The sequence below is a fragment of the Sciurus carolinensis genome, chromosome 9 (genome assembly GCF_902686445.1).
Source record: "Sciurus carolinensis chromosome 9, mSciCar1.2, whole genome shotgun sequence".
Classification (NCBI taxonomy): domain Eukaryota; kingdom Metazoa; phylum Chordata; class Mammalia; order Rodentia; family Sciuridae; genus Sciurus; species Sciurus carolinensis.
In genome coordinates this window covers 53873448-53888773 of record NC_062221.1, presented here as the reverse complement: position 1 = coordinate 53888773, position 15326 = coordinate 53873448, and the positions used below count along the sequence as shown (strand labels likewise).

Here is a 15326-nt window from a genome sequence, read left to right as displayed (position 1 = left end):
GAGAAATGAAAGATACAAAATGGACCCAAATGGTCCATATAAAATGAAAAATATAGTGGGTTAAGATTAGACAGTACAGAAGAAAAACCTTGTTAAACCCCAAGTCTGAACAATAGAAACTATTTAAAATGAGGCCAAGAGATAAAAAAATGCTGAAAATAAATGAATAGAACTGTGGTACAATATGAGCAGCCGGCGTAATTGAAGTTCTAGATGGAGAGGAAAAGAGAGGTAAAGGGAAAAAACAAAAAATTTTTGAGGAGATAAGGGCAAAGTTTTTTCTAAATTTCATGAAAAGTATATACTTGTGGCACAGAATACAACCTACTGGGGGTACAATGAGCCTCACATTAAAAAAAAAACCCTGCACTATGGCACATTATTATAAAATTGCTGAAAAACAGTGATAAACAGAAAAACTTAAAAGCAGCCTGAGGGGAAAAAAAAGACCTATTTTGTATAGAGAAACAAAAAAAGATTGAAAATAAACTTCTCATCAGAATTTATGCAGAATATGATATCTGTATGAGCTACTTATCAATTCTGTATTAATCTTTCTGTGGTATAAAATATAAGTAATCAGTCTCAAAAGAGATAATTGTTATTTGTGATCTTTCTTTTTTTTTATTAAATTCAGCTTGTAATTTGTGATTTTTTGATGTCATGAAATTAAATATTGATTTCTATAGTTTTATATTCTTTTTATTTGCTTTAAATATTATATTATTATTATTTCCTTACATATTTTATTTATTTTTTTAGTTTTAATTTTAAAATTAAATTGTAAACTCAGGTTATACACTTTGACTTTCTGTTTTTTTTTTTTCTTCTGAAGTCAATACAAGCATTCATGGTCTAATCTTTTTTTTCTTATACTACTTTCATTTATTTATGTAATATTTCAGCAAATATTTATTCGACATCTACCGTAGGACAAGCACTGGAACTTAGTACCAAATTCAGTATTTGGCACGTGTCTGTAATCAGACGCAGCTATTTGGGAGACTGAGGCGGGAGGATCTCAAGTTCTAGGCCAGCCAGGAGACAGTGAAACTGTTTCAAAATAAAAAATAAAAAGGCCTGGGAAGGTAGCTCAATGGTGGAGTATCCCTGGGTTCCGTCTCCAGATCTGAGAAAAAAATAAAATCCAGTATTTGATTAATGAATTCCTATTCATATATACCAACATATCACTTGAGTCATGATACAAATGGTATTTCTTACTGTGTTTTGTTATCAGAAATATTTTGAAGGCATTTTTCAACCTCTGCAGGGGCTTAACACAGAGCAGACTCCAGAACTCCCCAGGCTACCCTAGAAATCTGGTAGTGTTGCCATGGCTGACTGTCCTCTAGGCTTTCTCACACCCTGAAGGCCTTATTATCATCTTAAGAAAGATTTGATTCTGAGCTCCAGAAACTCACTCAAACTTGCTTGGAAGGACAAAAGAATCCAAGGTTGTTTCACAGAACTCAAGAGCTAGAGTCAGTCTCAGTCAAGTGTTAGAAACAGGTGCTGGAGAGTCACCAGGAACCTAGTCATTTCTCCCTCCTTTATTTCTCTTTATGAGGTTCCATGTTTTTTTTTTTTTTGCCTTCTCCCATACATCCTAAGTATCCAAAAAGTACATGAAAGATGGTTTTCAGGTCCAATTTCCACGAGAAGCAATCCTTGAACCAATCAAGTGTAACCAAGAGAATGAAGTCAGCAAGAAGTTTGTGGAAATTACTCCCTTGGAAAGAGGCAGTTCTGAAGAGAACCACCAGGAGAGTCTCTTACAACTATATTGGTGCTCATTGTGGGGACTCTTACTAAGGAAAAGACCATCACAATAGTAATTTAATAATGAATACCTGGCTTATTCTAAGCAGGAATTTGAAGTATTTAGCCTGGACGTAGTGGTGTACACCAGTAATCTTTGCACCTCTGGAGGCTGAGGAAGGAGGATCAAAAGTTCAAGGATGGTTTCAGCAATTTAGGGAGACCCAGTCTCAAAATAAAAGATAAAAGGAACTGAAATGTAGTTCTGTGGTAGAACACCTCTGGGGTCAAAAACAAAACAAAAACAGAAACAAAAAACCAAAAAACTAAACAAAAAAACCCAGAATTCAAGGTAGCTAAATCTTGAAGTACGAAGTATGCGTGCTTAGATGCAGACTTTAGAATTCTGTGCCTGGAAGAAAAATACATTTAGTATTAAAATGCTTTAAAACAAAATCATTAACAATTTCTATCACAAGTCAGTAGTTTGGATTACTGTGTTAAATGGAAAATCTCATTCTCAATGTTTCCAGGCAAAGTGTGGAGACTTTAAAAAGTGACAGTTTTTTTTTTAACTTATACTTTGTATTTTAGCCAAAATGACTAGTAAGAAAATGCGGTAAAATCAGAAGTAGTAAATCGATTTGAATTTAACGAACAGAGAGAGCTGGTTTTAGATATTTAGAATATTTTGGTCAGTGTAATGTTTTGGTTAATGAATTGTTGAAATTTCATAGGGAAATGAAACTCAGTTGTCTGACTTTTACCAGGTGTTTCTATGTGACTGTAGACAATTGCAGCTCATAGCATGGGTGTTAAACATGTTAGGCTAAATAACTTCTTGTGTTACTGCTAAATGAAGAGGGGAAGTGAAATGCGGAACAAATCATTGCCCTGGTCAGGAAGCAATAGAAAGGCAAATCAACGTTGTTCTTGATTTGATCTTTTGCATTGTTATATTTTTACTGGAAATACTTTATAGCAATGCTCTTTCGGATCGCCATTAGTTGTTCAGTACATACTTGTCTGGTGTAGCTCAAGCCCCAGCTGAGGCTGAATGTTTCTGTTCCCCTGGGGAAAGGCCCTGTACCTTAAGGTAATTTGCATATGACTTCAGGTGGCTGGGAGAAGGAGAGAGCCGCTTGTTGTCTTGAGGGAGAGGGATTTTCTACCCGACAGACACATTTTGCACAATTATAATTGGGAGGTAGAAAGTTAGGAGGACAGGTAAGTAATAGATGATCTTCCTTAGCTAAGCAACCCTGGGTGAAGTGGGGCTTGAGGGGTAGGTGCTTGGCAGATAAGCTAGTAACTGCAAGATAGTTTCTTAGGAGGCCTTGTTTCTTCATGAGAAGAAGTAAAAATTTTAAGATTGGGGCTTCCTTGGGAATGAACCTCAAAAGAATAAAAAGCCTTTGTAATAGGGGTCCACTTTATACTTTGGATATAACTCTTGCTGCTCTGCCACTGCAACAATTTTTTTTTTTTTTTTTTTTTTGGTACCAGGGATTGAACCCAGTGGTGCTTAACACTAAACCACATCCCTAGCCCTGTTTAATATTTTATTGAGAGACAGGGTCTCATTGAGTTCCTTAGGGCCTCACTAAATTGCTGAGGCTGGCTTTGAACTTGAGATGATCCTCCTGCCTCAGCCTCCCGGGCCACTGGGATTACTAACAATTTAGTTTTTAAATGGACATTTTTTTCTCTTCCTCTCTCCCTTGCTTCCCTATTCTCTCCCTTCCCTAATCCTGGGGAGACAGGATTATCTTTCTTCCCCATCCTAGGTAGAGTTATTTGTCCTTGAGTACATACCCACCACTGGAAGGAAGTCATTCAGACTTTGGGGATGGCACCAGAAGATCTAAGAAATGACTGTCTCCCAAATTAACAACTCCAGATAGAGAACACGTGGAATATAGACTTTGAAGCCTTTGAATCACCTCTTTAAAAGCCCTCTGTTCACCTGATGGGTAGAATCACTGCCTCTGGGACAGGAGTCCCCTGTGTAAAGCTTCCTTTTCTTTTTCTCAAAGCCACGTCCTCACTACTGGATTGGCATCCGGGACAAGGACCCAGCTTTCAGTAACACCTTCATTTCTATCCATCTCCTTTATCACCTTAAATTCTGGATCAGATTCCTGCTCATAGGCTGGTTAATCTGTCAAGGAGTGTTCATCTAAAACTGATAATCTGCCCCATTCAAGACTGAGAACACCAAGGTAAGAGTAACTAAGGTATTTTCAAGATTTACAGGGACATTGCCAGCTTTTACAAAGAACCCCCTGGAGCAGTGCCCAGAAGTTTCCAGTCATCTTCCTGCACCTTCCAGGGCCAGTGGAGCCATGCAGGCACATCATGGCACAACGAGACTGCACCCTCTAAGCAGGAGCAATTGTCTCCTGGGAACCGAATGGCCCCCTTCCAGGATGGCGGGTCTGATGGGTAAACATCCTGAGCGGCAGATGGAGATTGTCTCCTCAAGTGATAAAGACTTCTCCAGAGCCTCACAGAGCCAGGACTGAAATAATCGTCACCTGCAGTTTGACCAAGACTCCTTAATTATGCACACCTCTCATTCCCTGCCCAGTTCTGCCTCTGTTTAAATCTACACCTCATGTCAGTACCCCGAAGGCAAGACTGAGATGCTTGCTCTCACTCGCTTTCCCAATGCAGTTATTATGATTAAGTTCTTTTCCTCATTTTCACCACTACTTTTTCCATTTGGTCTTTGGGGCAAGTGGCTGGATGTGACATGTTGGGATACTCAGAGGTGGGCCTCAGAGCTAGGACCTTGGTGATAAGACCAGCCCTTCAAGGATCAGCTACTGCTTCTTCAGGCAAAGAAAGAGTTCAGAGATGAGCCGGAGGGACTCCACCAACAGATCATGAGGGAGGGAACATTCGAGCAGTTGCGGTCAGACAGTGGAAACAATAGTGTGAGAACTGGCAGCTCCTCCTTGCAGGGGCAGCAGCGAGATTGGTGGGGAAGATGCCAGAAGCGCTTTGTACTTTAAATGAGGTGGCAAGAGGATGCTTGTTCCTGCAGCTGCGCAGCCCTTCCTCCTTCCTTCCTCCCCACCCCTTCTTTTGACTTTTCTTTTTTGATTCTGGGGATTGAACCCAGGACTTAGGGCATACAAAGCAAATGCTTTACCACTGAGCTACATCCCAGCCTTCATCTGCTCCTTCCTACTGGATCATTTCCATCTCCTTACAAACTGGCTACTATGTCATATTTAAAAAAGGGTTCACTAGATCTCTTTTCTATTTTTTTAATATTTTTTTTTAGTTATCGATGGACCTTTATTTTACTTATTTATATGTGGTGCTGAGATTCGAACCCAGGGCATCACACGGGCTGGGGAAGAGGCACAACCCCAGCCCCCTAGATCTCTTATCTTTATCCAGCTACCAGACTATATCTTTTCCAGAAAAACAACTCGGGGAAGTGACCTACATTCTGCCCCCAATTCTTCACCTCCCTTCGCCTATTTTTTAGGATACTTTCCCCTTCTTGTTTCTGTTTCTTTTCTTTTGCATTAAATAACAGAAAACTCTGAATCAACTATGTAAAATAAAATGGGAATGGAGATTGATTGACTCAAATGACAAGAACTCCACAGGTAGAGCAGACTCCAGCTGTGGGCTCTGGCTCTGCTGGTGGCATTATCTTTGTAGCCTCCTCTTTGACTGTATCCCCAGGCTCAGGTCAAGATGACTTCCACAGAACTAGGTGACCCATGCAGAAATGACAATAACTATTGAAATGAGAGGAGCTGTTTTCTCTTTGTGTATCTTTTTAAGAAAAAGAGATACCTGTATATGAATCCTTCAACTGATCTTCTCACATCTCATTGGACAGGATTGGACCACAAGTAGGCTAGGGGTGTAGCTCAACGGTACAACACTTGCGTAGCATGCAAGAGGCCCTGGGTTCAATCCCCAGCACTGCAACAAAGCAAAACAAAACAAAAAAAAACAAAGAAAACCACCCAACAACAGAATCGTATCATATACCCATTCCTAAACTAATCATTGTAGAAGGAAAGTGGATCATAGTGATTGACTTGAACCAATCAGAATTTCCACTTGAGTTGGTGGTAGAGGTTCTGTTTGCAAAGAATAAGGGGGGGAACAGAAATATTCAGCATTTCGATTTAACTTTTGTTCCCAACACCACACTGAAGTGAAACTAGAGGCACCAAATCTAATGGGCTTCGTCTTCACCATGCTCTTCCATTTAGCAATATTTGACAGCCGAGCACCTGTATCTCTTCCCATGACATATTCTCCTGGTTTTACTTTTCCCTCTGGTTACTGTTTCTCAATTTTCTGGGTTGGGTGCACAGAACTGTTGTTTATTTATTTATACAGTACTGGAGATTGAACCCAGAACCTCGCACAGGCTGGCCAAGTGCTCTACCATAAAGCTACAGCCCCAGCCTGGGTTGCAGGATTTTAAAACAAGACTCATCCTATTTTGTCCTGAACTTTGTCTTCCCAGCACAATTGGAGCAAAAGATGTTCATCTTTCAGAATAAGGAGGGAGACTATTAGAACTTGGAAAAAAGAAGTGACCAGGAAGGACTTTTATCTCTTTTAGTTAATTAACTATCTCCAGCCTATCAAAGAATTTACAGATCAAAGTGCATGAGAAATTGAGAGGTCTGTAATATAAGCTTTTCCCCACAGTAGGGAAACAGTGTGGGATGCTTGTGCCTCCCTGCCAGCTTAGGGAAACTGGTTTTGCTAGGGCTCATTGGAGAGCAAAGCATAGTGAACTGTAAGTGGGGCTGGCTGGCTGCTTTCATGGCAGGGGGAGGTGTTGGTGCTATATTGGATGTTCTTCCACACTTCCAGCAAATGAATTTTGAGTGCTTCCAGGACCTAAAATATATAGGAGGAGTAGTTATGTGAGTCTCTTAGATCCTACCCAAGAGGTCTTGAAGAACAACACCTAAACAAACCACAAAAATGCTGGAGATTTACTCTTAGTTTCCGGAATTGTGAAGGAGGAATTACAAGTGACCAGGGAGGAGCATTTATTTCCAGTAAGTGAGCTGCCCCTGCAAGAATTTCTAAGATGGTGGAGTCTGAAGAAATCATCATATTTTCTCATGAGAGAAAGAATAAGCTCTAGACATCTGTCAAGCCCAGGGAGCTCTGATTAGTTCACAACAAGACTAGCCAAATCAGATCTTTCCTGTCCCATACCTTTTTCTCCTTCATCCTGGGCTTCCATGCCAGAGGAACCTATGGAATTGGGAAAGGGAACTTCGTGTTTCAGGTGAAATAGAGAAGAGCCAACTGCCATTAGAGGCAGTCCCAGACTAGGGGAGGGAAGAGCCTCAACTTTCCATGGATTTGGAAGATTTTGGATCATTCCTAATACTGAAATGAGGCTCTTTGTGCCTGTGTCTGATCAGCAGTGAACAGTGATTTTTTTTATTATTTAAGAATGTTCATAAAACTCATAAACTTGCCTTCAATTTTACTCAAGGAACAAGAAACAACCAGTTTCATCACGGGACAGTTTGAACAGGCATTGAGAGAAAAGAATAAGGTGGTTTTGTGATTATACCACGTGCATCCTCTTGCTCAATGTATCATTAAGGCTGGCTTTTCCTTCTTCCAGCCAACCTCTAAATAAAGTAGTGCCCCAAGGCCTCACCTGAGAATTCTCCCCTTCTTCGTCTGAACTCTCTTGATATGGTATTTTTTTTCCACCTTATGCCTTCCCCACCTTACATGTTCCAAATGTGTACTGTCAGCTCAACAGTTTTCTCTGAACCTCAGAATCACAAAGCCAGTTGCTACTGGCAACTCCATTTGAATGGCCAATGGGCATCTTGACACGCCCATAGTTTTCCTGCCCCACCTACACCATCTGCTTTTCATCCAGTGCTTTCCTATAATAATACAGAGCACCACCTTCCAACCAGTTGTTTAAACCCCAAAGCTAGGGTTGTTCTGGATTTTCCTTTGCTTCCTCTCCTGCATCCATCTCTGAACCATGTCTTGTCCGCTCTACCTGAAGAACATATCCTGAGTTCTTCTGTTTCTCTCTATCTCTACTACCACCTCCTACTCTAAGGCGTCACAGTAATTTGCCTGGGCAACTCCCAAATCCTCTATCTGATCTCCTTTCTTCCATGCTTGCCTGTTTAATCTTTTTTCTACATCACCGGAATGATTTTTTAAACACTTATATCTGATGGCACTGCCCTACTTAAATCCTCTATTATTTCCCGTTTCATATAGAAGAAAACTCAAGTTCCTAACCCTGGCCTCCAGTGGCCTTTCTGATTCAGCCTGTCTTTCTCTTTAAGCTTATATCAACAACTCCCATTCATACTCACTATTCTGCAGTCAGTCTCCCTTCAACATCTGTCTCTTGCCTACCTCAGGGTCTTTGTATTTTCTGTTCTCTATGCCTGGATGTTCTTACAAGGCTTGATCCTCCTCAATCTTCAGTTCTTTGCTCAAATTATCTCCATGGGGAGGCTTTTTCTGAGCACACCTTCTCAAGCAGCCCCTTCCTCCATCCTCCCTTACTCTCTATTCTTTTATTCGTTTATTCACAGCACTTGCCCCAAATTGAAATTAACTATTACTTTTTTACTTAATTTATTTTCTATCCTTTTTGCCACAATCTAAATTTCCTGGAGACATGGACTTTTCCATCTTGTTTACCGAATTATTCCTGGCACCTAGAATTATAACTGGAGGATAGTAGGTGCTCAATAATACTAAGGGAATAAATGAAGAAAGGGCAGCGTTCCATAAGGAACAGGTGATCTCTGTAGGAATTATGGAGCCCTGAGTTAGAAGAGCTCAGAGTAAAATCACAGGGCTCTACAGCTCGTTCAGAGGGGAGGATATGACATCAAGGTGGGATTTCCTTCAAATAAGGGAGCTTCTGCCCCTATTAGTGTGTTATCTGGGAAGAAGACAAAACCTTCAGGACCAGGGGAAGCCAGGTGCTAACAGAGCTTAGCATTGTCTTCTCTGCAGTCAAGAAATAAGAGGAGAAGGAAATTACTCCAGGCTTGGGTATCCCTTGCCCAAGATAATCCTGTGAGAATGACAAGAAGGGCAATATGTCAAGCACTCCACCCTTCAATGGGCAGAGCAAGGGACAACCTCTTAAGTGCAGGGGGCCTAGGTAGAGACTTCCCTCCTCATGGTCGGAGCACTGGCCTATCCTGGAGCTTTCAAGACCTCCCAGGATTGAAAATATCTATGTACACTCAACTAATAAAGGATCCAAGGCACTGGATCCTTTGGATGAGGCACTGTGGGTCACAGAAGTGATGAGAAATTCTTCTTCTATTGGGATTGAACCCAGGAGCACTTAACCATCGAGTCATATCCCCAGCCCTTTTTTGTATTTTATTTAGAGACTGGGTCTCACTGAGTTGCTTAGGGTGTCGCTAATCACTAAATTGCTGAGGCTGACTTTGAACTCAGAATCCTCCTGCCTCAGCCTCTGGAATTGCTGGGATTACAGGCACGCACCACTATGCCCAACCCAGTGATGAGAAATTCTGGGACACCATCCGATGTTTATAACTTCCATTCCTTCCTCTACCACCAGCGTCAAATAGCTGATGGTCTGATCATTACGAAGGTAGTTTTTGGCTTGTAGCTCAATGTGCGAAAACACTTCATTGACATAATAAAATGCAAAGCCTATCTTACCCTTCTCCTCTCATCTCTATAAACCCTGGAGGATCTGAGCCTTTTAGAGAAATCCAATGCTTTAAAGCAAGAAGTTTATTTCAAGTGAAATTGGGTCAGGGTTGATATCAAACATGCCAATTTGGATTGAGTTTTGCTACTCATAACAGTCAGATTCCTGACTAATACATCACATAGCATAATTCTTGGTATATTGTGGGGGTTCTCCTGCCTTGTCCTGCCGGGATGAGGGAAAGAGTTTCTGTCAGAGGATGGTGACAGCTATCAATTAATTACCTAGAAATTTATCTAATCAAATAAACACAAGAGCCCATAATCTTTTCAAATGGAAGGGGGGTGTGGCAGACTGGGCCATGTCAGATCTGGCCTCCAACAAGATGGAAAAGCCCACCTTCACCTTTATTTATAGTTGTACAGGTAAAGGGGCCTGGACCGGGAGGGGCTTCTTCTGTGAGGAACAGAATGGGGTGGAGTTAGGGAAGCCATTTGCTTAGAGAATTAGCATTTCCTCAGATGGTGAGCCAACTCTATACAGGACCACCTCCCCCCGGCTATCTGAAACAGTCTCTCATGACTGCGAGTTCTTGGGAGTCAGACCTCTGTATCCCATGGCTCAGTGCAGACTGATTCTGCTACACATGGATGGTTTCCCACAGTACACGACAGCACCTGTCTGACAAATGATTACTGTTATTATTGCTAATCTTATTCTGGGTACCAGCTCATGAACATCATGCCTCTAGCCATGTTGGGCATTCCTGAAACTCAGCAGAAAGTGTAATTCTCAGACACAGTTGGATAAATCAAACTGTTCTCAAACTAGGTTGTTGCCTCTGTTTCTATCCATAGAATATTTCCCTCTCTTATTCATTCATCCATTCAATATGTCACCAACTAAGAGAAAATGTTTCCTGTTAGTTTAGTCATCTAATAACAAGAGACACAGGGATTCTTCAGTTTCCCTGAAGGAGCCTCTGGTAGAAGGGATTTGGGAGTGAGCGAGTGGATCTGGTGGTGCTGCTCTGTGAAGGAAGACTTGTTATAACCCCACGCTAAGCGTTTTCTCACCTTTGGACGATGGTTAAATGGGTCACTCCTGTCTGATGGCAACTAATGATTATTTTAAAGCCCTGCGCTGGTTCCTGTCTTGTCTGACCCTAACTGCCTCTCACATCAGGCTCCTGGCCCTCTTTGTGCTTTGCCTGACTTTAATTATCCCGTAACAGCTGCTGCCTCCTTTTCTGGTGTGGCCCTAACCTGGGGCTGGCTTCCAGCTGGCTTTGTGAGAACAGGAACCCAAAGGGCTGGAAAATAGTTTTTGCATGTCTTTGCAGAGGGGCATTTTCCCTGCTGGCATGGTCTCTTTGAGTTGCAGAGAAAGTCTCTTTTCTGTAATCCTTGCCTTTAGCTGAAGACTTTTGTGCTATTTGAGCTTGCCATGGCCAGAGATAACTGGAGAAGCAGTGCATATCACTTAAGGAATGTGTCCTTGGATGTGGGTCACTTCCATCAGGCAGGAAACCAAAACAACACCCATTATGCCTCTCCTGAGAATCAGAGTCATGATATTACAAATTTCATGGAGAGGCTAAGCAGCTGCATTAATATGCCAGGAAAATCCCCCAGCAAAGACATGGGGACAGAGACTGGCCTGGATCAGGGCTATAACATTGATCAGTTCTTGATCCACAGGGATGAGGCCTTCTTAGGGTCAGCAACCTTGGGGTGATAGTAACCCTGGGAATTGTTTTGAGATTTTAAAGGGGCAGGACAAGGGAGTCACACAGGAGTGAGTGCTTTTGGACTGGACTGTGGATTTCTGGTGGCCTGAAGCTGTTCTCAGGACCGATAATTCTATTTAAGAGGGGGATTCAGGGCAGGAGGATCGCAGCCAGCGAGGGGAGAGGCTGTTTTCCTGAAGCAACCTGAGGCCATGTGGCCAGGGTGGAGAACCAAAATCATTCCCAAAACAAGCAGTATAAGCAGAATGGAATAAAGTGTGAGAAATAGCCCAAGGAGTCTGGTTCAAAATGAAGACTGTGAACAGAAAATTTGTGAAGGAGTTTCTTTTTCCCCATGGGGTTCTGTGATTCTGGGGTGGGTATAAAGGCTAAAAGTAGCTGTACCCGGTGCACAGATGGAAGATTTGTAGCACAGATAGAACCTGGTAGCAGGGACTCCCTCAAGTTCTTGGGGCTATACAAGTGTGGGCTGATCCCATACTGATATAGTTGCGTTTCCCCAAATGCAAATGTTTGGATTATATGGATCTATGGGATTATTTTCATTTCATTTGTGATAATGAAATTGGACTGTTCACATGAATGCACCTATGAAATCTGCAAGCCTACAGACAACCTCCCCACATTTTGGGTGCTCCTTCTCAAGTCTGAAATGGAAGCATGGTGTCTTGCACATGCTGAGCTCTGATTTGTCACAAGAAGTAGCCTTGCTAGTTTGGAGGCAATCTCTGTCCCCTCTATCAACACCAGTCATGGTTCTTGTAATCTCCAGCTCCACAAATCAGGTGGCAGTTGTTTCTTTAAACGTCTTCCATCTTTTCTCCACAGCTGCTCCATTAAGTCTCAAAAAAAAAAAATTTTTTTTTTGGTCATACCATCTAATCATTTTGTTCTCTTCCAGCCGAAAAGGAAACCTCTGATAATCTTAAATGTTTATTTAAATGAGATACTTATTTAAAAAACAGGCAAGTCAGAGAGAGCTGTGAAAAACTTGAGAAAGATAATAAAATTTTGAGGAACATCTAATCACTGGCTAGATCTGAAAAATAATAATGTAACAGAAATAAAGAATCTGGCAGTAAAGAGGTCTGGGCTCTGGTCCCATTTGAGTCTCCATTTAACAACATGACCTCTGAAGTCACTCAGACTCTCATGTCCTCATCTGTCAAACAGGGAGTAACTAGATCAGCGCTTCTCAAATTGTAACATCACACAGATTACACGGGATCTTGTTAAAATGCAGTTTCTTCTTCAGTAGCTCTGGGTTGGGGCCTGAGGTTCTGCATCCTCCATGATGCTGTTGCTTCTTGTTAGACCTGAGTAGCAAGGTCTTAGAGGACCTTTAGCTAGTCCTCAGCCCCGTATACACATAAGAATCCCCTTGGGAGTTTACAAAGTACTCATACAAAATGCAGATGCCCAGGCTCTACCTCCAGAGAGAAGGATACAACAGGTCTGGGAAGGAGTTCAGTCTTCCTACAAAAGCTCTTTTGTGATTTTAATGTGTAGTCAGGGTGAGCATTGCTAGGATGAGCTCTAGGAGTCTATGGAAGATGCATACACACAAACATGCATATATGTATGCATATACATACACATCTGTTTATAAGTGTATTTATATATGTACACAAATACACACACAGAGGAAAAAGCACTCCTTTTAATTTTTTCAGAGATTTTAGCAAATTAGAATCTTCCTTTTTTCAGCTTCTGATGTGGAAGGAGAGAGAACAGGGTAAGTGGCATGAGCCTGGACAAGGTAGTACTCCTGAGGCAGGCTGTTTAACACAGAGCTTGTCGACGAAATGGGGCCTGTCAGACCTCAGGCTGTGGCTAAGTAGCTAGCACTTTAAACCAGTCAGGCCAAACCACCTGGCAGTTTGTAACCTAGGGACTTTGAGTTTGGAAAAGCTGAGTGCAGTAACCATCAGTCAGGCACTTACAATAAAAGCGGGGAGAAAGTTTTCCACTATTTATTTAAGCCGAAGAAAGAGGTTCTTGTGTCTGATTTCCATTGCCCCATTCATCAGAAAAGCAGAAGAAAGAGAAAATGGCTCTTTGAAACAGCAGCTGTCTGCAAGAAGGGTGAATGTTGTTAAAGAAAACAAAGAAGTCAAGACCTCTGCTGAAGGTGAAAATGACCCATTTGTTCCTGGTGACCTGGGCCAAGGTGGGGTGGTGAGATGCTGTTCTGGACATCCAAAGAGACTCGGAGAACAGGTTGCGTATGTGAATGTCTGAGCTGGTATAGGGCAACATGATGCTAGTTGTGACCCCAGTGTCTTCCAGGGGTCACAAGTGGAAGGGAAGGTGCTACATACCAGGGCCAAGATGAAGGAACAGGGCTGGGGAGATAGCTCAGTTGGTAGAGTGCTTGCCTCACAAGCATAAGGCCCTGAGTTTGATCCCCAGCACCGCAAAAAAAAAAAAAAAAAAAAAAAAAAAAAAAGGAACAGATGCAGGGGGCTGAATGGCAAGCCCAATTCAGGGGAGGTTGGGAATCAGAGCCGAAGAAGTTGTGGGTACAGTGTTTCCTGTTCTACTCCCTTTGCAGAAATTTCCAGGAGAGCCCTGGACTTTCCACAGGACGTGGAATTGAGCTTGTAACCTGTCGTATCTAGGTCTTCAAGGGTCAAGGTTACCCTGACTGACAAAAGATGAGATGGAGGAAATTATCGAGATTATGTATTTTCTTATTCTAATGCTCTAAGTCATTTTACTGGTTTACAGGCATTTGGAAACAGTTGAACCCTGCGAGTGTAGAGCATTAATATAATGTGCAAAGACAGTAGAATGAATCAGACATCACTTTCCTACATTCAAATAGGCATACACAACCAGTGTAACGCCACATCATGTACAACCACAAGAATGGCAAGTTTTTTTTTTTATTATATTATATTTTATTTTATTTTACTTTTACAGACTGCATTTTGATTCATTGTACCCAAATGGGGTACAACTTTTCATTTCTGTGGTTGTACACGATGTAGATTCACACCATTTGTGTAATCATACATGTACATAGGGTAATAATGTCTGTTTCAGTCCACTATCTTTCCTTCCCCTACCCCCTCCGTCCCATTTCCCTCTACATAATCCAAACTTCCTCCATTCTTCTCTTACCTCCCCCTGACACACAGGGATGGGAAGTTATACTCCATGTATGTATGATATCTCAAAAAACATTCTACTGTCAGGTATAATTAAAAAGATCAAATTAAAAAATGTATAATACGTAGCTAGGATGAGGGTATTTGTTGAGTTTGTTCTTGAAAAAAACAAAACAAAACAAAATGACTTATGGGGAACTTCAATTTTGTGAGACTTAAAGTCCCTTGGACTGCATTTCCTTAGTGATAACTTTGGCAGGCTGTCGGAACACTGACCTTGATACTTGTCCAGGGAGGCACAGGGCCTCAGTCCCAGACGGCACAACTGGAGACTGCGCTCATTTTCCATTTCTGAATTGCTCAGAGCTTGGTGAAGTCACAGGTTTTCAAGAGTTACAGAGTTATTTGGAGGAAATAAGTTGCAATCATGGAAGAAATTTGATGAGTTTGAGTCATATTTTAAGTTCCTGTGGCTGCTGTTGGAATTTTAGAATTTCCATATAGTTTAGTAATGTCCCAGGAAAATTGGTTTTGCTATTTATGAGTGCTAATTTAAAACATCTGTAATGTCAATGCGCTGACAAATTTTCACCCAGCGTGTGGAGTAGGAAGTTGGCAGCAGGGCCTCAGCATGGAACTATGCTGAGGGGACACATTGGATCAAAATTCTACTTAAACTCCACTCACCAAACTGTGCACCTCAGGTGGTACTGCATCTGCTGGGGAGGAAGTGATGTCCTTTTCCTTGTCTGCCCAGAGGAGCATCGTTCCTAGATTCACACAGGTGTCAGGTAAGCAGGCAAATGAAAGACCTCAGCAAAAGATGTAACATGAGGTGGGCATCATGGTCCCCCTTTTGAGATTCTGGTCAGGGTGGAAAGCTCCTATGTGGGTGCCTGAATAAGACAAGAGACACTTGGAGGTCCCTTATTCCAGATCCCTTTGGACTAATCAGTTCTCAGTAGCCCTAGACTTGTTATTTAACTTTGGATGGCAAATTTCCAGA

At 41.8% G+C, this 15326-nt stretch overlaps 1 pseudogene; it reads right to left on the bottom strand.

Annotated features, from left to right (window-relative positions):
- The window catches only part of LOC124993609 (prickle-like protein 1), a 34203-nt pseudogene extending 19118 nt beyond the window's left edge, over positions 1-15085 (bottom strand).
- Positions 15086-15326: the final 241 nt, after the last annotated feature.